We start from the raw sequence: 23171 nt of genomic DNA on the forward strand, positions 1-23171 counted from the left end.
CCTATCCTGTGTCAGATTTTAGACTGGGTATGCAGATAAAACAGTGAATAAGACAGATACAATTTTCAGCATAATACAACAAATACTACTCATGACAATAAAAATAACTGTTATTCATACTTAAGGCTTCCCTGGTGGCTTAGATGGTAAAGAATCTGCCTGCAATGCAGGGGACCTGGGTTTGATCCCTGGGTCAGAAAGATTCCCTGGAGGAAGGAATGGCAACCCATTCCAGTATTCCAGTAACAATAACTGTTATTCATACTTAATAGGTTCATGACTAACTGCTTTTAATAAATTTTCTCAGTTAGTCCTCATGATATCTTTAGGAAGCACGGATATCTTCAGAGATGGGAAAACTGAAGCCCAGGGGAACTGAGTTGTTGAGGATCAGGTGGCTGGAAAGAGACCCACAGGGACGGCTCTGGAGCCTGCGCGCTTATGCATAGTAGATCCAGGTAGTGAGCAAACGGGTGGTTCAAATGTGATTTGAGAAATGCTGAGCTATCAGACAGAGAAAAGGCTGGCTCATTTGAGAGCACTTTGAATGCAGAAATTGCAAGACCAGATGATAACTTGAATCTCCAATTGTCAAATCAGGCAGGAGACTAAACAACTTTGGCTGCTTATGATAAGTGGTAACTCTCCACTTTGTGCTGTGTGGACAAGGTTACATGTGAGAAAATGAGGGAATCCTCTACCCCGTGATGTCATCTTCCCTGTTGGCACAGTGCATAAGAATCCACCTGCCAAAGCAGGACACAAGTGTTCGATCCCTGGTCTGGGAAGATCCCACATGACCTGAGAGGAGCGACTAAAGCCCATGTGCTACAACTACTGCAGCCCAGCGGCCTAGACCTTGTGTCCACAACAAGAGAAGCCCGCACACCAAAACTAGAGAGTAGTCCCCGCTCACTGAGACTACAGAAAGCCCGCTCATGGCAAACAAATACCCAGCACGGCCAAAGATAAATAACTGAAAAAATTATTAAGAAAAAAAGAAAATGAGGGAACCCTCTACCCTGTGAGGTCATCTTTTCTCAAAGACTCCAACAAAGTTGATATGAAAACAAATGCACATCCATGTTTCAGTCTTTGCCACTGTAATTTACACCATTTTCGAAGTCCCTCCTAAGAACACCTCTGATAATTTACAATCAGCATCTAGTTTTTTTTCTTTTAACTGGTGACTAAGAGTGATTTAGTATACCATGTTGTGCTTTTGCCTGGACTACTAAGAAGTTCAGGGTGAATTTTTATACTCATAATAAATGTATTAGCCTAGGTGCCTGAGCCATGCTTTCTCTTTTTTAATTCCTATCATTTTCTACAGGGGCCTTTTTTTGTTGTTATAGGCATACAAATTTTTATAGGCCTCCAATGCTGTTTGGAGGAAGTGGTGTATAAAATGATAAATACAAATTACACATCTGAGAGTGAGGTCACAAGGTCTGGCTTCTAAACCAACTACATCCTCTCCCATCACAGGTCCTGAGATTCCCTCACTAGACTCACTCCCTTTTGTTAGGGCATCTTCTTCACAAGACCCATGAGAAGCACACATGTATTGTTTTGGACGGAAACTTTTCTGCATTTACGACTAAGACTAGTTTGTTGAATGTGATGTCACACTCAGCATGGTACAGGTCTTGGAAGTGATGATAAACAGGACAAGGGAAGCTATGGTGGATACCTGGAGGTTAGGGATATTTTGCAGCTTAGAGTGTTGTGAAAGTCAGGTATTACCAGCATGGACTCAAGTGGGAGGTAATGGAAGGAGTCTCCAGATCACCCCAAAGTTGGACAAGCGTCATTGGCAGGAGAAGCGGAAAGCCAGAAAACTGGTCACTCAGCCTTGTTTCTTGGCATTCTGTTGACACAGGCTGACCAAGCCACACTTTTGACTGACATGAACAGCAACCCCAAAATACCATATTTAGGTGACTACCCACAAAGAATGATGTTTAGAAGGCTTGGAAAAAGAGTCTACTCTCTCTGGTCTGAATATGTTTTATTATGTTTCCACTGTTGGTGGCTTATTCATTGTATCAAGTCATTGCCATTTTGGGAAGTTTCTGCTAAGATGTGAATACCCCAGTGTTTTCATACAACACAGATGAAATCCTAGGAACATAGGCCTATGGGCTTGGAGAGAACTGATGGCAACCCTTGTGTATGTGATACATGAAGAAACTTAACCACAGGGAGGTTAAACTAATCAGACCTAAATCACCAAGCCAATTACTGGCAAAACTTGGATTAGAATACAGGTCTCTGACCACTAGTAAAAGTTCTTTCCATATTAAGTGATTAGAGGTTAGCTTACGTCTGATTCCTTTCTACAGTTAACAGCTAAATAAAAGGAAACTGGAGCTCCAGAGTGAGCAAGTTTTGATAGGAAAAGAGAGAAAACAGACCAATAGTAATTATGAGGATGTGCTTATGGAGACGTCAATCATTTTTGTGAAATTGTGTGGTGTTGGTGCAGAACTGTCCTTTGTCTACCCCATATGATTCTGGTGGGCTATCAGTCAAAGACCCTACAGTTGGCTGACTTCCTACCCCTGAGGGCACATGCAACTAAGCCCAGTCAATCATAGGTCACCCCATACCATTTTGTAGACATGGGTCTAAGCAAGGGGTGACCTTCAGATCCACTCAGAGTCCCTCCATGAAATGGGGTAAAGGGAAGTCTTACTTCCTTTGTAAGATTATTTGGCTTAGAACTGTAAGAAGCCATTTTTTTCACATTATCTGGGAGAGCCTGTCTGAGTATGACACTTACTCACAGAAAAGCAGAGTCTAAAATAAGAAACAAAGAGCAAGAATGAGAGGAAGGTAAGGAGAGGAGGAGAGAAGGAGGGAGAAAGAGCGAGAGATAAAGGGATTGAGACAGAAAATACAAAAGCAAGCAAGCATCTGGAAGAAATAATTTGAGTAACTGGATCCAGCTATGCCTGAAGCCAGATGCACCCCAGGACTTTTCAGTTGATGGGAGCCAACAAGTACCTTTTACTTTTTTCTGCTTATACTCATTCAAGTTGAGAGGTTCTCCTCCTTTTAACCATAAAGTTCCTATTTATAATAAACTTTTTATATAAATTATCCCACTTGATTTTCTCAACTACCCTGTGAGACGGTTATCATCACGATCACCATTTTATGAATGTGAAAACTGAGGCTCAGAAATGGTTAGTGACTGGCCAAAGGTTACAGAGCTTTGTGAAAGCAGCCTGTGTTACTCTTTATAGGATTCTTTCCTTTTATCTGCTAAACCCTGGCTGTGCAAGGGTTTAGACTGAGAGGCCCGGATGCCAGCTCTGTCCTCTTGTGGCCTGGTGTGGCGCTAGCCATCCTCTTTGTGGGCTGTTTTTCCGAAGCTGGTGTGTTCATGAACCATTAGCGGCTAAGATAATGCTCACTTGATAGGATAACTACCCCTGGCCAGGAGAAGTGGGTTATTTGAAGGGCTGAGTTGGGCATGGTACGTGCACCACCAGCCAGGGGCAGGCGTGCTTCCAGCTCTGTGCGGGTGGAGGCCGTGCCAGCCATCCAGGCTGCTGTCGCCTCCTCCTCGACCGCGGCAGGCCCTCCGTGGGAAGCGTCACTCTGAGCCATTCTCCTCTGAGGTCAGTGTGTGGTGCCGCCGGGAGCCTGTGGTCAGCATGTGGCAACTCAAATAATACGCTCCACCGGGGTGAGAAAGCCACAACACAGCACAGAGGAAACTGCACCAGAGCTTTCTACCTCACGTCTGCTGGGCAACAAGGCCTCTGAGGCTGGGATTTGAGCAAGGCCTCTGAGTTCACCCATCCGTGTTTCCCAGAGAATTGTGTTAAAATTCACAGGTGGGGGATTTCCCTGGCAGTCTAGGGGTTAGGACTCAGCGCTTTCACTGCTGGGAGCCTGGGTTTGATCTCTTGTTGGGGACCAAAGAATCCTCATGCCACAGAGCATGGCCAGGAAAAAAAAATCAATTAAAAAGGGAGACGAGACAAAAAAAAAATTTAAAAAGACAGGTGGGCTATGACACAGGAGAGCTCCTCTAAACAAAAGCTAAAAAGGCCTGACTCTCTGGATTATTTCCCCCAGCATCGGGGCTGAGGACACACAGGCACATCCTTCTACTTCTGGGGCATCTCTCCACACCCTCAGAGGACATGCCAAACTCCGCACCTCCCTAATGAAGACACGTAGCCATGTGGGCTGGGGTTAGATTGTTTTCTGAACCAGTTCCTTGGCTAAGTTGGGGCATCCACCTCAGTTTTTCTTCCGTGTTCCTGGGAGCCATGTGGCCCATGTGGTCCAGGAGCACAGGAAGAAAGGTCTAGGAGTTCCTGGTCCTCTGACTTGGGAGCACGTTTTGCCTCTGATGTCTTTTTCCTGAATATGGTTCAGCTTTATTCTTCTGATTCTTTCTCTCCCATCTGGTTTCTATCTGATGCAAGCAGCTGTTTTTTCCATTGAAAATAACACACTCACCTCTTTCTTCTTTACACGCTGTGTTTTCAGTTTTGAATTGCTTTTTCATCTGGACTGAAACACATGGAGGTGTTTTTGTCTTCTTCTTCAAGAAAAGAAGTACCTATATTTTGATTTGGGTACGTGTCAATTCTTTCAGCAGAACAACAGTAATGAATGTCTTTCTCCCCTGGCCAGGACGCCACATCTACAATCAGTATGCTCTGTGCTCAGATGGCCCTTAAGCCATGACTAATATTAGCAAAGCACCGTATATATAACGTGGTCAGTAATGTATCATAAATATTTATAAAGACCATAGGAACCTTGCTCACAATGCAGGGGGATATGCCCAATAAGAGTTGAGCAGTATGTGTCAGAGGTTTTTGGAAAATGAAGAATAGACAAACTTTTTCCAAATGACAAAATGCCTCCCTCTGCTACCCCCTTCCACCTCTTGCATTTTAAAGATAGCTGGGAAATTGAAGCCCTGGAATTCTCTCTGCTGATTGAAGAGTGAGGCAGAACACTTTGCCATGAGCCATAGAAGAATTTATTCCCATTTTAAGTAATGTTTACACTATCCACTACACCATAGAGAAAGGGAGACAGCAAGAATTTGAAAAAGAGTGAGGCTCAACACTCAGGACAGTGGCCAACTGAACAAGAGACAGCAGTGAGGCACTGGGATTAGAAGGAGAACTGAACCCTGAGTCCATGATTTGTCAGCTGCGTGACCTCTTTGTTCCCTTTCTGGCCAGGGTCTCTGCACACGCTGCTTCATGTGTAACACTCTTCCTTCCTTTAGCATGGGGGCGCCTTCACGTCTCTCTCGACGTCACCTCTTCAAGAGGGTCCTTCCCTGACCACCCCGTTAATGCAGGCCCGCCATTTGCCTTGTTTGTTTTCATCATTACACGGAGCACCAGCTCTTGTAATGTTTTTATTTCTTTGTTTTCTATTTGTCCTCAGGTCTTCATAATGGTAGGGCCTGTGGTCCCCCCTTCCATTTCTCTTCCATTAAGAAGAGAAAATAGACTTTTGTTTTTGAGCAGATTTAGGTTCACAGAAAAATTGAGTGGCAGGTACACTGAGTGTTCTAACTGAGTGTTCTAATACATTCCCTCATAACCCAACTCCCTTATGATTACTATCTTGCATTAGGGTGGTGCATTTGTTACAACTGATGAACAAGTGCTAACCCACTATAATTAACTAAATTTCAGAATTTATATAAGGGTTCACTCTGGTGTTACACATTCTAGGTTCCACCATTATAGCATCACACAGAACAGATTTACTGGCCTAAAAGTCCCTTGTGCTCCATCTGTTCATCCTTCCCTCTCTTGAACATCTGGCACCACTGATCTTTATGCTGTCTCCATAGGTTTGCCTTTTCCAGAATGTCATATATAGTTGACTCCTGAACAACGTGGATTTGAACTGCGTGGATCCACCTTATACATGTATTTTTCTATATTAAACAATAAATATTTAATACTAAATATTAAATACATGATCCGTGATTGGTTGAATCCTCAGACACCGTACAGTGGATACAGGGGAACCTGAGATACGAAGGCCTAGGAGGTTAACTATAAATTAGACTAGAATTTTCCACTGTATGGAGGGTTGACACCCCTCACCTCTGCATTGTTCAAGGGCCAATTGTAGTTGAAATCAAACAGTAAGGAACTTTTACAGACTGACTTCCTTCATTTATAATTCTCCTCATTGCCTTACTTTTTAAAGAAAACTGTATTTATTTTTGGCTATGCTGGGTCTTTGTTGCTGCCAGTGCTTTTCCCTAGGTGTGGTGAGTGGGGGCTGCTCACTGCTGGGGCTTGCCTTCCTGTGGAGTGCAGGCTCCAGCTGTGCAGGCCTCGGCAGTTACGGCTGCTGGGCTCTGGAACACAGGTTCAGTGGTTGTGGCACATGGGCTTAGTTGCTTCTCAGCATTTGGAATCTTCCTGGACCAGGGATCTAACCCATGTCCCTTGCCTTGGCAGGCAGATTCTTTACCACTGAGCCACCAGGAAAGTCCCTCCTGGCCTCATTTTTAACCACTGTTATTTCGGAGTTCTAGATACAGGAAGTGCCCAGTGAATATTTCTGGAATGAATAAATGAATTAGCCTTAAGCTGTCCTAATTTGTTAAACGAGTCTACTTTATAAAGTTGTGAGGATTCACGAGGGTAACAAAGGGGAAGGACTTGCTGAGCTTATGACCCATGGTGAGCCTTTGAGAAACGTGGTTGCTATTTTTCATATTTTGGGGGCATAATCTAGGTTGTGGTGATGCTGGTGTGTGGATGGGGAGTGTTTAGGGGCTAACAATGTGTTTATGAAACTCAGGCTCTTTTCAAAGCTCTGGCAGGTAAAACCTCAATTTCTGTATCAGCTTTTCTATGGCAGGACAGCCACTCCTTAAACTATGAGGCCCTTGGGAAATCTTGGGAAGGTGCTGATAGGATGTCTCTGGTCATTGCTTTCAGTGCAAAATATTTCCACTGTTTGTAATTATTCTGAGAGATGTTTCTTGCAAAATGATTCTGAGGCTCTGTATTTGAAATGTTCTTACTTCTTTTCTCTGACATGATCTTTAGTAACCTCAGCGTTTCCTGAAGAAAACCTTCACATGGTGATCCCAGCTCTGCCTCCTGTGGGCATGGACTGAAAACTCTGATGGCTGTCCCTGTGGGAACCTGATGAGATTGGCCTGCTTGTAAAAGTGGGGCCTGAATGTGCAAAGTCTCTATATTCCGCAACTTTTCAACTGTCTGAAAATTTCAGATTGTTGAAACAACTTCTAAAATGTAAAATGTGAAAAGCATCTCATAAGAGCTCCTGTCCATATTGAAAATACTTTTGGGAACTGGAACATTTCTCTGATTTTTTTTAGGCCAAGACAGAAGTTGTGTCTTCGATTGTCATGTTTTGTTTATTTAATACCATCCATCTGGTTGCTTGTGGATGGCCAGGTGACTTCTGCATGTATGCTCTGGCATTTTCTGGAGTGTTAGGATCATTGTTTTATAAAAATAAAATGCAACTTTTGAGGCATTTTAAATGGGTTGCGCTAAACAAAACTGGTTACAAAAATGTAAAGCCTTTGTCATTTTAAACAGATGGAGGAAAATCCACCTTTTTGCTCTTGCAAAAAGACAGTGATACATCTAAATAAACAGGGTGAAAAATTCTAAAGCTAATTTCCTTCAGGGAATAATCTTACAATATTTATAGGATATCAGTTCTAATAATTTAAAATCTTGGTTGTAGTTTTGCAACTTGCACATAAATGGGATCACTCCTTGAGACCTGACCTATTTGAAGGTCAGATGAAATCCAAAGGTGAGAGTAGTTGGCTATGGGTTAGAGCAGGGGTTGTCAAACACTAACGCTTGTAGGGATCATTGGGCACTCGGTGCTCATTAAAAGTGCAGAGGTTTTCCCACACCAAGACTGCTGCCGTAACTGCCTGGGGTCTGAGATGAGGTCCAAATGACTTCATATGGATGCCAGAAATGTCCTGGGTTAATGCTGTTTGAACTAATATATATTTATAGAGCACTGTTCTAAGAGCTTTGCATGTATTCACTCATTTACACCTCACTGTAACACTTGGAGGTTATCCTCACTTCAGAGGGGAGAAAACTGAGGAGAAGGAGTCATGCACCTCATGCAAGATCACCCAGACCCAGTTGGCTACAGCGAACCTGGGGTTCAAACTCTGGCAGTCTGGTGGCAGAGTCTAAGCTTTTAGTCACATTGCTACACTGCCTCCTATGGGTTATCACTGCTTGCTTATTTTGAGTCTGGATGAAATATTTTATTTTTTAACTTTTTGTCTAAACAAAAATTTACATCTTTCTGTGACTTAGATCAGCCATGTTGTATAGAGCCACCAACTGATTCTATGAAGATGACCAGGAAAATAGACAAAAGACCACTTAAAAAGAAATGGACACACTTATTAGGATGGCTAATAATAGGTGTTGGTGGGGAGGTGGAGACACTGGAACTCTGGTGCATTGCTGGTGGGAGTGTAAAATGTCACTGCCATCATGGAAGACAATTTGGCAATTCTTCAAAAAGTTAAACAGAATTGCCGTATGATCCACCAATTCCACTTCTAGGTACATACACCCGAAAGAACTGAAAGCTGAGACCCAGGTTGATTCCTGTACACCGACAGCGGCCTGAGTCACAAGAGCTAAAAGGCAGAAACAACCCAGATGTCCACCAATGGATGGAGAAAGTGAAAGTGTTAAAGTGTGAGTCACTCAGTAGTGTTTGACTCTTTGCCATCCCCTGGACTGTAGCTCGCTAGGCTCTTCTGTCCATGGCATTCTTGAGGCAAGAATACCGGAATGGATTGCCATTTCCTTCTCCAGGGACCCCAGGATTGAACCTGGGTCTCCTCCATTGCAGACAGATCCTCTGCCATCTGCTCCCTGAGGGAAGCCCAGTGGATGAAGAGATAAATGAAATGTGATATATCCATACAGTGGAACATTATTCAGCCACAAAAAGGAACAGAAAATTCTGACACATGCCACAACATGGATGAACCTTGAAAACATGATAAATGAAACAAGCTAGACACAAAAGGACAAATATTATATAATTCCACTTATATGAAGTACCTAGAATAGGCAAATTCATAGATATAGAAAGTATAACAGAGGTTACCAGGAGCTTAGAGGGTGGGGGGAGGATGGTGGGGAGTTATTGTATAATGGGTACAGAATTTCTATATGGGATTATAAAAAAGTTCTGGAAATACAGATACTGGTGATGGTGTACTTAATGCTAAATGTACTTATTGTTAATGTATTTAATGCTATACTAAAAAATGGTTAAAATGGTCAATTTGGTGTTATTTATATTCTATCACAATTAAAAGGATGGAAAAGGGAGACCATCAGCCAAATGAGAAGAGACAGTGAAGCAAAGGGACTTAGGATTTGATTCAGATTCTTATCTCAGCTCTTGGCATTTTATCCAGATAATCACCCCATTGTTATCCATTCCAATGTATACATAGACACAGAGAGGATAACTTTATAGATACACTGCTGAAATCCATCAAACGTTTATCTTCTCGTAGAGAATAAAAGTTATTAATGTTAAAAACCATTAAAACCATTTTAAAACACTAAACTTCCAACAAATCCTAAGCAATACGATCCATTAAGATGAACACAGTCCCTCTGATTCTTGGAGAGGGGTTCACCACAGTGTTGCATGACTACAGTTGGGTGTTGTAATGACCCATTCATAAATGCAGGCACCCCAATTATTGGCTCATCCAGGCACGTGTCATAGGAAACAGAAATGTGCAACCTTGACCTCCAAAATGATGAACCTGGCCAACTCAACTGAAAGAGCAACTTGTAGACTGTATCCAGTAAAGGGCTGTGGTTTCAGCAGAGACAAACAGCACATAAAGTCTGTTGTTCAATCCTGCCGAGGAAGAGGAAAGTTCACAGGAGCTCAGTTCAACGCGTGTAATCAGATAGGACACCCAAGAATTAACCAACATGAATCAGGCAACAGAGTGTGACTGTGCAGGGACAGCATTCACCACGGGGTCGGGAGGCAGACTTTATGACTCAGGAATGAAGGCGTGGCCTCTGGCTGATGAAGGGAATGATCTCACTTGAGAAAGATCAAAATCATATCGTAGGAGGGCTATGGCAAAGGATAATATAGCTTATGGTGAACTCTAGTAAGTACTTTCCAGCACATGGCAGATAAATAAAACTCACAATATCTCTATCCTCTTCTGCGAGGCACTTGTCTTTTTCAACAATTCAATTGAAGGAGCAATGTGCTAATCTGTGAGTCAGTTTATGACTTCTTAATGCTAGTGTCAACATCTAGACAGACAGCATCTGTCCATCAACAGCGTTGATGAGAACAGCTAGGCAGAAGAACTTAGGAAAACCTTCACTCTTTAAAAAAAAACACTTATAAAGGTGTGAATTACTTTATTTGCTTAAGTAAATAGACAAAGATATTATTTACTTTTGCTTTGCAGTTGTGCACATAGTTTTTCTGTTTCAGATATAGCAAGAATGGACTAATATTTCTCAAATCTCTCCAACTAGTCATCTCTCTGTAATTATCACTGTAATCCCAGCCACCTTCACCTTGCACCTGGGCTGCTGCAGTAGCTTCCTAGTGGGTCTCCCTAAGACCAAATTGCTTCTTTCAATCCAGTCTGCAGTTTCCAAAGTGAGTGATCATTTTTAAATGGAGATTTCATCATTCCACTTACTTGCTTAAAACCATCAACAGCACCTCATTCCTTGTTCTTATAAAGCTTTAAATATTTACTAGGTCTTGCTGGATTTAGTCTCTCCCTAGCATTCTGGTGCCTGGTCTTGCCCTTCATCTTATATACCTTATGGCCCACCCCAGGGCCCCCAGCCTGCCAGCAACACCCCTGCCAGCCTCACCTAACACTTCCCAGCCTCAGAGCCTTGGCCAATGTTAGTTCCTCTTCCTGGAAGACCCTTGCGATCAGTTTTGAGTTGGCCTCCTTTTATCTCACACTCACTGATAAGTTACTTTCTCAGCGAGGCCTTCCTGGGGCATCCCAACCAAATGAGATAGCCTGTGTACTCTTTCTCTTGCTCTCAGGTCCCTTTCCTCCCCAGCACTTATTATTGTTGGTAACTGTATTTTTGTCTGAGTGATTACATACCTACACCTAACGTCAGCTGTCTGCTGCACTATTAACATAAAACGGGCACTGCGTATTAATGCATCTTCAGAATCTGGTAGGGGGGTGGCCTGCTACAGAGGAGCTTCTCAATAAATACTTGTTGATTGAGAAATATTTAATCATAACGAGCTCACTGTGGTCAGAAAGATGTAGGTGGAGACATCTCATAAACAAACTACATGCATTTTTTTAGGACTCAGTTTTATTATTATCTAGATACCTTGGTAAATTAAAAAAAATATGACACTGGGGGAGAAATCTGATTAATCATTTAACCTTCATTCATATTTAATATGACTTTTCCAAACAGATAGGCTTTGCCAGTCTTGTAAATAGAATAACAAAATATGCAAGGTCGAAATGCACACACACAAATCAATTTTATCATTCCCCTCCCTTTCTGCTTTTAGTATTCATCAACTCATCACAACCAAGAATTAGTCCCGTACCTGGCAACAGGAGGTGTGGAAATGAATGGAGGACGTGGGTAATGACTTAGAATCTCTCAGAGCTCCCACCAGATCCACACTCTCAGAGAAGTCAGAGCAAGAAGTGTAGAGGAAAGACAGAGGATAATAAACATCTTTTCTAATCACTGCTTCATGTTTTTAGATCTACCTTGAGCAAGGCAGCCAGAATTGTTTTTAAAAAAATGATCCATTTGATTGCTGAAGTTCTCCAAGAGAAAGTTATGCCACAGTATCCACAGGGATGAGGTAAAGATTAAATCAGATAATACGTGGAAAGGATTCAGCCAAGTGGTCTATATCGAGTGCTCAATCACGCTGTTGGCGAGGATTATTACCATTCAGCAATGCTGGGCGAGCCTCTTTCAGTCTTTAGTCTTGGAAACTATACTGATTATCTAAGAACTCTTGTGGCCAAAAAATTTTTGATAAATCAAACCTAGCCTTCTTGTCATTCAATAGTCTTTGGCGACCTTTAATATTGCACTTCCCTGCTTCAGTCACTTAATTGGAAATATTTTCTCCATCTCCCCACTAGACCTTTGTGATAGTGAACTATCATTTGTATGATTTCCAATATTTAAGCAATCAGTTACTTTAGTATTGAACCCTTATATTTTACCCTACCTGGCTTCCCTGGTGGCTCAGATGGTAAAGAATCTCCCTGCAACGTAGGAGACCTAGATTTGATCCCTGGGTCTGGAAGATCCCCTGGAGAAGGGAATGGCAACCCAGTCCAGTATTCTTGGCTGGAGAATCCCAAGGCAGAGGTGCATGGTGGGTTATAGTCCATGGGGTCACAGAGAGTCAGACATGACTTAGCTTCTAATACACTAACACACTGGGGGCTTGAATGGTGAAGAATATGCCTGCAATGCAGGAGACCTGTGCTCTATCTCTGAGTCGGGGAGATTCCCTGGAGAAGGGAATGGCTATCCACTTCTGTATTCCTGTCTGGACAATCCCATAGACAGAGGAGCCTGGCAGGCTACAGTCCATGGGGTCTCAAAGAGTTGCACAGGACTGAATGACTAACACTTTCACAACATATTCTGTACTTTCCTTACAATATGAAACTAGAAAGTAAGAAGTAACTACTTCATGTTGCCTAGGATACTAGCAACTGGTCAAACATCTAGGCCTAGATTTTCTCCTCCTTTTTGTCCTAACCTCCGTGTTTGGGTAATTGCATCAATTTTACACTGTGCTTTGCATCTATCCCTAGAGTGTAAAAAGGGATGTCCTTTAATGATTTCCTTTGAATGGCTTTCCATCTGGGGAGGAAGAGGGCTCCTCTTGTTCAAATACAAAGGAACCATCCATCCACCAAGACCTTTCTTCTCTGTTAAGTATCTCTTCAATTTCAAAGGAAGACTTGGAATTTCTCAGTCCCAGCCTTAACCCGCAGCTCCAGAACTGCAGTCTATTGTCTTTGTCTCTTTAAGATTAGTAACACTACAGGCAATGAAGTAACTGTTCTTATTTTTCTTGGGTTCCAAACAAGACCAGATTCCAACCTGCTCATGCTTACCATTTCATAGTAACCAAGCAGTTTATGATAATTAGCTCAAGAATACACTTTCCTTCCAAACAAGGAGATGACTACCAGCAGCAACAGCTGTATTTTGCTAGTCAATCCTCATGGTAAAGATTTATAGTTTTCAATTCTGTCACTTGATTTGCCAACTGTTCCTCTTCCTGGAGCTGCCCAGTTGTTTTTGAGGGGCCTTGAAGTGGTTTCCTAGCTATTTAAACTCCCCCTGAATGACAATGCGGCTTTAGAGCTGGACTGAAGAATGGAATTCCCTGTTTATATCCACAAGACTTCTCTGCTCTCCCTCTTTTAAACATATGCAGAGTCACCGCAGAAACTGGAACCAGATTAAAAGAAATGCTGGCTTTTAAGGAGTTTGAAAAACGGTAAAGCTGGGAGCCGGCCCTGTGCTCTCGCCCTCTTCCCTTTCCGCGTTATGTGATTCATTTGCTCTAATCCATCACCGATTCATCATGCTCGTCCGTCAGAACCTTCAAAGCAAAGTCCACAGCTGCTTTTGCCATTTATCAGTGGGAAATAAAAGAGAAAGGGGGGAAAGTAAGGAAAACACATCATCCCGTTCCAGGACCTGGGATAATGGGTGTGAAAAAAGGGTGGAGGGTAAGCTTATCTAATGAAACCCAGAGCCTTGCAAGGATGTGGAATCTTGAACAAAGGATTATAACTGAGAGTGAACCCAGCAGTCAGTCTGCCACCAACTTTGGGGGAGAAAGCCTGACAGAAACAAAAGGTTTAGTGGGAAACTAGAGGAATGTGTACCAAGTGATACCCACACTTGAGAGGAGTTTAAGACTCACAAATATTTGATGGAATTTGTTCTCTGTGACATGTCTCTCAGCTTGCTTTAAGCTGTGCAACAGAGCTGAGGCTGGGAAATGACGGACGGAGGAATTCACAGTTACCGTTTTCATAAGATGTCTTGCAAAACACCAGCTATTGAAACATGCCTGATGAGTGTCTCATGCACAAGATTTGTTCGCAGGTTTGAGGATCAAAAAGCAAGGATTATCAAACTCAGTGATTCCACTTCTAGAAGTCCAGTTCATGTATTTATAATCCCCAGGAGGAGAGGTCAATCTTTGTGATAGCAGAAGGTATAAATAGCCTCAAAGTTTACCAATAATGGCCTAAGATGTAGTTATGAAGATGAGGAGATTAAGGAAACTGTGGATATATTTTGGAATCTACTCCTTCCTGTGGAATTCTCAGCAATAAAAAGGAAGATGTGCAACAACATGGATGAATCTCAAAACCAAAAGCATACATATTGTATGGTTTCCTTTATAGGAAATTCTAGAACAGGCAAAGGTATTTTATGGAAGAAAAACAATCGTTTCTGAGGATGTAAGAGTAGGAACTGACTGGGGAAGGACATGATAGAAAGGACAATATTAATTTTCTGTATCTTGTAAAGAGTCTGTCTGTATTCATTTGTCAAAACTCAGTGAATATACACCTAGGATGTGTGCATGTGTCAGAACATGTACTTAAGATTTGTGCATTTTATTGTACATATATTGTACACAAAAATGTAAACAAATATTGAACTCTAGGAAATGATACTCTTGCTGAAGTATTTAGGTGAAAAGTATATTGAAGACTTCAATCTTTCTTGAAATGCAGCAAAAAATAAGGTGGTTAGATAGCTGGCTAGAAGGATGCATATTTGATAAAGCAAGCACAGTAAAAATACTAATGGGAAAACCTAACTGGTGAGTGTTTACAGGTATTCACAGTAAACTTACTTAAATCTTGCTCTATTTTGAGAATGTGCATAAAGTGTTGGGGGAAAAAAAGAATGAGGAAGTTTTTCATGTCCTGATAAGGACTTATCTACAGTTTCATTAAGTGAAAAAGTAACAGTATGTACACAGTATACACAGTGCACTACCAATTGTAGGAAAAAAAGAAGAGCAAATGCGCAAGTATCTGTTACCATGTGCAAATAGAGAAGGACTTAGAAACGGAATCTATAGCGGTACTAATCCGAGAAACCCTTACCTTAGAGGAAGGGAGGTAGGATGTGTGTGTTAAGTGGCTTCAGTCGTGGCTGACTCTTTGTGACCCTAGGGACTGTAGCCTGCCAGGCACTTCTGTCCATGGGATTCTCCAGGCAAGAATACTGGAGTGGAGAGGGCATATTTAAAACATAAGGTAAATCATTTTATACCTTTAGATTTTGTATATTGTACACAAATATACATGGATGGAGTAAAACAGATGGACTACCTACTCAAAGAAAAAAAAGCCATGAAAAAGAATGTATATCTGAGCTGTCTCAAATATCAAGACTGACACTTTGAATTTCTTTCTTTCTTTTTTTTTTTAACATCCATTTATTCACTCCATATTAACCAACTGCCTGAGTGCCAGGCACTGTGCCAGACCCTGGGGACAGGGTATGGAGCCAAATCCAGAGGTGCTTCTTGCTGTCACAGAGTCTACTGACTGGTGGACCTAACTAAAGGTCAGGTGCATGTCCCAGGGTGACCTAAGCTAGTCTGGGGTGGGGTGGGATGGACTGTGGATGGCATTCCGGGGAGGCAGAACTTCTTGTGCAAAGGTTCTGCGATGTGAGGGAGCAAAGTGGTTCAAGTGCCTGGAAGAAGATCAGAATGGAGGATCCCAGAGAGAACACAGGCAGCTGAGGTAGCAGGTGAGGAGACACCAGTTGGGACCAAGCATTCAGATATTGACCTTTATCCTATTATTTAACATCATAACTTACTTTCTGAACATCCTTTGTATGACAAGATACATGTTTTCTTCTATGCATACTTTTTTTCTCACAAATTCTAAGAGGATGTCAGGGCAGAACTTGGTATAGCTCTTTTCAGGAGAAATGGAGCATCTCACTAAATCTGGAATATCAGACAGTCACATCAGCTTGTTCTTTCCACCTCAGGACACACTGGCCTGACTTCCAAGGGCCACAGCCTGCCTTTATTTGCCTGAGGGCTTTCTTTGTCAGTTGGAGTCCTCCTCACACTGTGAGGTCCACAGATGGGTACCCTAGAGAGTTAATGCCTCAGACAGCAGCCCTCAACCAATGACTTGAAGGGAGTTGGGATACTTGGAGCCCAGCTTCTCTACTTTGGCTTTCACCAGTCTTTCTCCTTTTGACCACTGGGGACTTGGGAAGACTGGTTTTGATGAGTTCAGTTGCAGAATTTGGGTTGAGTTAAAATCCTAGGTCTTCTGACCTCATCTTAAGTCTTGTCAGGAGAGTGCGTATTACTAGTCACATTTTCTTCTCAAGAAGACAGCTGCTGTTTCTTTGATCTTTAGTTTCACTAAATACAAATCACAGAGGAGGCACTCATTTATAGATTGTGTTGGCTTCCATTTTCTATCAAGATAGTCAACTCACATTTTTAGCCTATGGCCACTTTATACTCTTCTATGCACCAAAATCAATATTGAAATTATCAAGAACCAGATAAAGAGATGTCAAGTAGTCTGGGTGGATCAAAAATATTATTTTATGTGACTATTTTTGAAGGACTTTCACCTTTAAGCCTTTGAATTAAAATACATGCTCAGTATAGCTAATTCTCCACATCCTGTCTCTCACACTCTTCATTTGTTACTTTTGAAAAAAAAAATCAGTGAAATTTTCTGCAGAGATCAGATGTGAAGAAATCTGTGGCAGGGTGAAATTTTATAGTCTGGATGCTGCCTTTTTATTAAGGTGTCATTTCCTTTCCTTAAGAAGAATGAGGCTGTTTTAGGGTGGGTCTCTGTGAATGACTCAAACCCTTTTAGTTTGGGAAGTCCAAGTACCAAGATAATTTTCACGCTGGGATTACTTGTCCAGATGGTTTGAGCGCAGTTTTCTTGGCATGCTTGTAAGAACACAGGAATTTTCAGGGGAAACAAGAGAACATAGTAGGGAGGAGAAGAGGTGGAGAGGATAAGTGTGGCTAAGAAGTCAGAAAAAATTTTGGATTCCACAAAATGGCACTGGTTGAACTGGAATCATTTCCTAGTTATATTTGGCAATGGTAGCCCTCTGCCTTCTCCAAGAGCACAGACTTTTCTTTGTCGTAGTGGGAATTACAAGACTCTCCTAACAGAGGACAGAGGAGGAAAGAACCAGAGAGAAATTCGCAGTGCTGATGGAGGTAAGCATGGAGGGGCAGCAGAGAACCTCACTAGCAGGAAACCTGGGGTGAACTCCTGTATGCCTGCATGGGGCACTGAGTGAGGCAGGGAAGGAAGGCTGTGGAGGGAGATATCATTTCAAAGAGCTGTCTTAGACCCCAAAACATAGTATGGGCAGGAGACTTTCTCTGATGGCCTCAGCAGTCACGGAACTAAAGTGTGGCAGTAGGAAGAATGCGGAGATGCCCCTCAAGATTCCCCTGGTAGGCACAGACTATCTCCTGGTCAGGCAGTCAACTACTATTCTAAGCAGTGCTGTGAAAAATTTTGGAGATGGAATTTAGGTCCCAAATCAGCTGACTTTAAGATCAGGTTTTGGTTCAGCAGGATCTAAGACACTCTACATGAGTCCTTTAAAGACAGAGTGGCATAGATGAGAGGCAGAGAGGCCTGGAGGAAAGTAAACAACCTCGTTTGTGAAATGCCCACAGAGGTCATATGGCAAGCAGTGCAGGTGTCCTGTAGGAGCTGAGGGTGACACCCAACTGACAGCTAGGACATCAGTCCTACAACCGCAAGGAAATTAATCTACTAACAACTGGTGTGCTTTTTGGAGGAGCCAAAGCCCCTGATGAGAACTGCAAGTCTTGGCTGACACCTTGATTTCAACCAAATGAAACCCTAAACAAAGAATCCAGCAATGCTGTGCTCAGACATCTCACCTACAGAAACTGGGAGATAAACTTGTGGCAACTTGTTACTCAGCAACAGAGCAGTAAATCACAGGACAATAGCTAGAGTCACAGTCAGACAGGCAGTGGGGCTTTTTGATCAGGAGGATGTTCTCTTTATTCAAATGTCTCTGATTAAAACCCTGGCTCTACCAGTTACCAGGTGTGTTATTTGTAACAAATTACCTAACCTCCCTAAAACTCAGTTTTATTATGTACAAATTAAAATTAAAATGATAGGTAAGATTTTTTAAATGTTATGAAGATTAGAATGAAATAATATGTATCAAGTCCTAAATATGATGCATGACATTTAACAAATGCTCAAAAAGCAAGAATAAGCAGCAACAGCCATGATCATGCAACACAGATCATGTGTTGGGCCCTCTGCAAGGGGCTTCCTAGGATTCATCCTCACAGAAACTGCATGAGGATGAAACTATTATACCCATTTTATAGATGGGGAAACTGAGATTCAGAGAAGTTCAATAACTTGCTCAGAGAAGTTCAACAACTTGTTATGCACCTAGTAGGTGGAGGAGTTAGAATTAAAATATGGGGCTTTTTGAGTCTAAATACCATCAGCTGAATCTCTTAATATTTTAAGCTCTATTCATAGCCAAGAGGTCATAACTGTCGAGATTCCTCTTTGGAGGAGAATCACAGTGACAGGTTGGGATTCGGGCCTACTGAGTGTCTCAAAATGGAGCCAAAATGATTACCATTTCTTTAGCCATGGTCTCTGATTTGTAGGATGCTCTCCCCGTGTCTCCCTGCCCTCCTTGTTTGGGTATCTCCTACTTAACTTTAGACCTCAGCTCAAATACTCCTTCCTCAAGAAGGCCTTCTCTGACTCCACCGTGAAACCAGACTCACTTCAACACATTCTCATAAAGTTTCCTTCTTTTATAATAGTTCCCACAGATTATCAATATGTGCTAGATGAGCGGTTCTCATCCAGGGGACATTTGTCTATGTTGGGAGACACTTTCTATTATCACAACTGCAGGGGGCGGTGAAAATTCCATGAACAGGTCATGGATAATGCTAAATATCCTACAATGCACAGGTTATAGAGTCCGTACAACAAAAATTATCTGGCATCAAATGTCAGCTGCAACATGAATAAATGCTCAACACCACTCATTATTAGAGAAATGCAAATCAAAACTACAATGAGGTATCACTTCACATGGGTCAGAATGGCCATCATCAAAAAATATACAAACAAGGTGGTGGGAATGTAAATTGATACAGTCACTATGGAGAACAGTATGGAGATTCCTTAAAAAAAAAAAAACAAACTAAAAAAGAACTATCACAAATCCCACCACTGGGCATAAACCCTGAGAAAACCGTAATTCAAAAAGACACACGCACTCCGATGTTCACTGCAGTGCTATCTACAATAGCCAGGACATGGAAGCCACCTAAATGTCCATCAACAGGTGAATGGATAAAAAAGTTGTGGTACATATATACAATAGAATACTAGTCACAACAAAGAATAAATCTGAGTCAGTTCTAGTGAGGTCGATGAACCTAGAGCCTGTTAAACAGACTGAATTCAGAAAGAGAATAACAAATACTGTATATTAATGCATGTATATGGAATCTAGAAAAATGGTACTGATGAGCCTATTTGCAGGGCAGGAATAGAGACACTGACATAAAGAACAGACTTACAGACACAGCAGGGAAAGGGAAGGATGGAGCAAATTGAGCGAGTCGCACTGAAACACATACATTGCCATGAGTAAAATAGCTAGCGAGGAGGAAACTGCTATATGATAAAGGGAACGCAGTCTAGTGCTCTGTGACAGCTTGGCACTGGGGGCGATGGGGGAGGATGGAGTGGGGGGTTGGGAAAGAGGTGCAGGAGGAAGGGGACATATGTATACTTACGGCTGATTCATGCTGTTGTATGGCAGAAACCAACACAACATTGTATAGCAGTTATCCTCCAATTAAAAATAAATTAAAAAAAAGAAAAGAAAGTAAAAAGACAACCTAACAAATGGGAGAAAATATTCACAACTCCTGTATCTGATTACAGAGACTTGTATCCAGTATATGTGTGTGTGTGTTTGCATATGTGTATATATATATATATATATATATATATATATATATATATATAAAACTTGTAAAATAATAAAAGAGAAACCAATTTAAATATGGGAAACAAGCAAAAAAAAAATGTCAGTTGCACCAATGCTAAGAAACTCTGTCCTGTATGTATTTATATTTTAAAGTACAAATAAGATCACAATTACAGATCATTTGCTTTTACAAGTTAAAAGTGACTCCTGAACATTTATTTATTCATTTCTCTAACATGACTAGTTTTCCAGAAGCAGACTTACAGATATTGAAAACACACTTATGGTCACCAAAGGGGAAACGTGGTGGTGAAGAGATAAACCAGGAGTTTGGGATGGACACACACACACTATTATGTATAAGATGGTGACCAACCAACAAGGACCTACTGCATAGCATAGGGAACTGTACTCAATGTTCTCTGATAACCTATCTGAGAAAAAATTCTAAAATAGAGTGACGGTATGTATATTTATAACTGATTCACTTTGCTGCACACCTGAAACGAAGCCATGTTGTAAATCAACTATACGGCAATAAGATTAAAACGTTAAAAAATTAATACTACTAGTTTCCTTCTAGTGTGAAAATTCTTTCATGCTGTCATCTAGCTTTCCATAACACTGTTCTTTTTAGGATGGCATGTCATTAATACCAACCAATTCTCTATTACTGGACATTTAGATAGATCCTTCTTCCCCCCCTTTTTTTCCTTTGCTTTCTCTCCCTCTCTCTTTTTTGTCTTTTTGCTATTATAAACACCACCATCATGAACATCTTTGAGGCTTAACTTTACACACATCCCTGATGACTAACTGCTATGGAAATCACTTTGTATTGCTGAAGTTAACCAGGAACCCATGGTCAACAGCAAACCCACAAACATTTCAAGGGATAAAAACAAGTGTTTGCCCCCTCCTAATAATGCCGATGGGGGAGCCAAGGCTGTAAGAGAAGAGAGGCAGGACAGCCAATTCTCACTTGAGATGTGGTTTTCACATCGTCTAAACCTGCTGGGGCAGGCCAGCCTTTGGCAGGGACTAACTTTATAATCTCTTTTACCAGAGGCTTCCAAAAATTCTCAACTATGTTCTGAGTTCCCAGTGAAGATTCTTGACATTCACAAAGTTAAAGAAAAAGATGTGCTCACAGACAAATTAAGACAGAGAATGCCAACTGGCTGGAGATCATTCTTTCTGTGTAAGGAGGTAGGAAGTGAAGTCAAAGCCCTAAGTAAACAGCTTACAGAGACAAAAGACAAGGTGTTTTCTTTTCTGAGCACTGGAAATTCAGGAACAACTTGCGTCAGATTTTGCAACTCTCACAAGAGTTTGGCTATCACAACATAATGACTGTATTCCTGGAAAAGTCTCAGAACCAATTACCAGGTTCTTTGACCTGAAAGTCAAAGATGGCCATGAAACCAGACCAAACCAGGTGAGATTTGAAGACTGGTGGGGAGACAAACACGGCTGAAATAAAGGTGATGGGGACAACAGGGCATCTTGGAACGATATAAAAATCCTTCCGTCTCTCAACTCTGACAATTATTTGACTCTATGTGGACAGTTTGAACTTGAAGCATTCTTCGGGTGAGCACAGGACAAAGGGAGAAAGGATGTGTTCTGGTCAAACAAAGAACATATCTTGTAAATGTGGGAGGTGACTTCTGGCAACATGTTTTCAGGACATAAGGGGTTAAAATGCAGGAAGAAGCGACCCAATCCCAAAGCATTTAAGTTGTGTGGTTTTCCTGGGCATAAAGGCATAGAAAGAGTCCAGGGGAAGGGAAGAATGTGTTGTTCATAAAATCTAAAGCTAAGCAAACAGTGCAGGTTGGAAAGGAATTGTAGTGTCTTAATATTGTGCAAAAGAATAGATGATAAATCTATTTAGAATTGACAGAAGCAACCACGTAAATAATCCAACAAGTACTGCTCCAAAGTCTGGAGAATGAATAATGTGATGTCTTGCCCTGGCATATTTCTCTTTCTAAATATGTTAATTTATTGTTTAAATGAATAAGCATTCCTGAGTGGCTGGAGAAAGGGGACCCACATTTTGAACAGCACTAAGACATACCCCTGGGGTCAACATTCCTGCAGATAACTTATACAGGCATCGGTGAGAGTTGACTGGGGGTGCTATCATCTAGAGTTTTTTCAAGTTAAAAAACTTTTGAACCCACTGTTGTCCACTCCTAGTTTTGGTGTGGTTTTTCCAGTGCCCTGCACCCTACTGACAACTCTGTTTGCATTCCCTGACCGAGAAGACATTCACTGCATGTTGTTAGCCAATTTTACTTTCTTATTTTATCACTACTAGCTGAAATTTTCTTAATTAATTTTAATCTTTTAAAACTTGAATGTAAGCCGTGAGGTTTAAAAGATTAGGAACTCCTCTGTTTTGTTTGCTATTTTATTTTCTATGCCCAATATACTACTTGGTTCACAGTTGGTGCTCAGTAAGTTTCGCTAAGTAAATCAACATGTTTTCGTCAATGTACTTTCTAGAAAGGAAGTCAGGGCTCCCTGAAGATGCAAAGCCAGCTAAGTTCCTTCAAATGATTTCCGACCTTCACATCTTTCCCTTTTTTTACCCCTTTTCAAATATTAAGATATAAATCACCAACAGTAAACTCCATCTCCCTTAGTATGTGGTTCTGCAAGTTTTGACAAATGCATTCAGTCATATACCCACCACAATCAAGATAGGAAGAGTTTCATCACCTCCCAAACCGCCCCCCACCCCGAACCCTGGGCTATTTAGCCGCTAATCACTCTCGGCACCGGCAACAGCTGCTCTGATTTCTGTCCGTACAGGAGCAAGTCTTTAGAACCGGGCTTCTTTCGTTTAGCATAATGCACTGGAGACTCATCATACTGTATCATTAATTCGTTCCTTTCAATGGCTGAGTCGCTTCCCTTGTATGGATTTACGAAGTTTGTTTATCCATTCCCCACTTGAGGGATATCACCTCCTCTCTTCTTATATGGAAAAGTAATGCCTTCACAGTG

Source organism: Cervus canadensis, chromosome 22 (genome assembly GCF_019320065.1).
Source record: "Cervus canadensis isolate Bull #8, Minnesota chromosome 22, ASM1932006v1, whole genome shotgun sequence".
Lineage (NCBI taxonomy): Eukaryota > Metazoa > Chordata > Mammalia > Artiodactyla > Cervidae > Cervus > Cervus canadensis.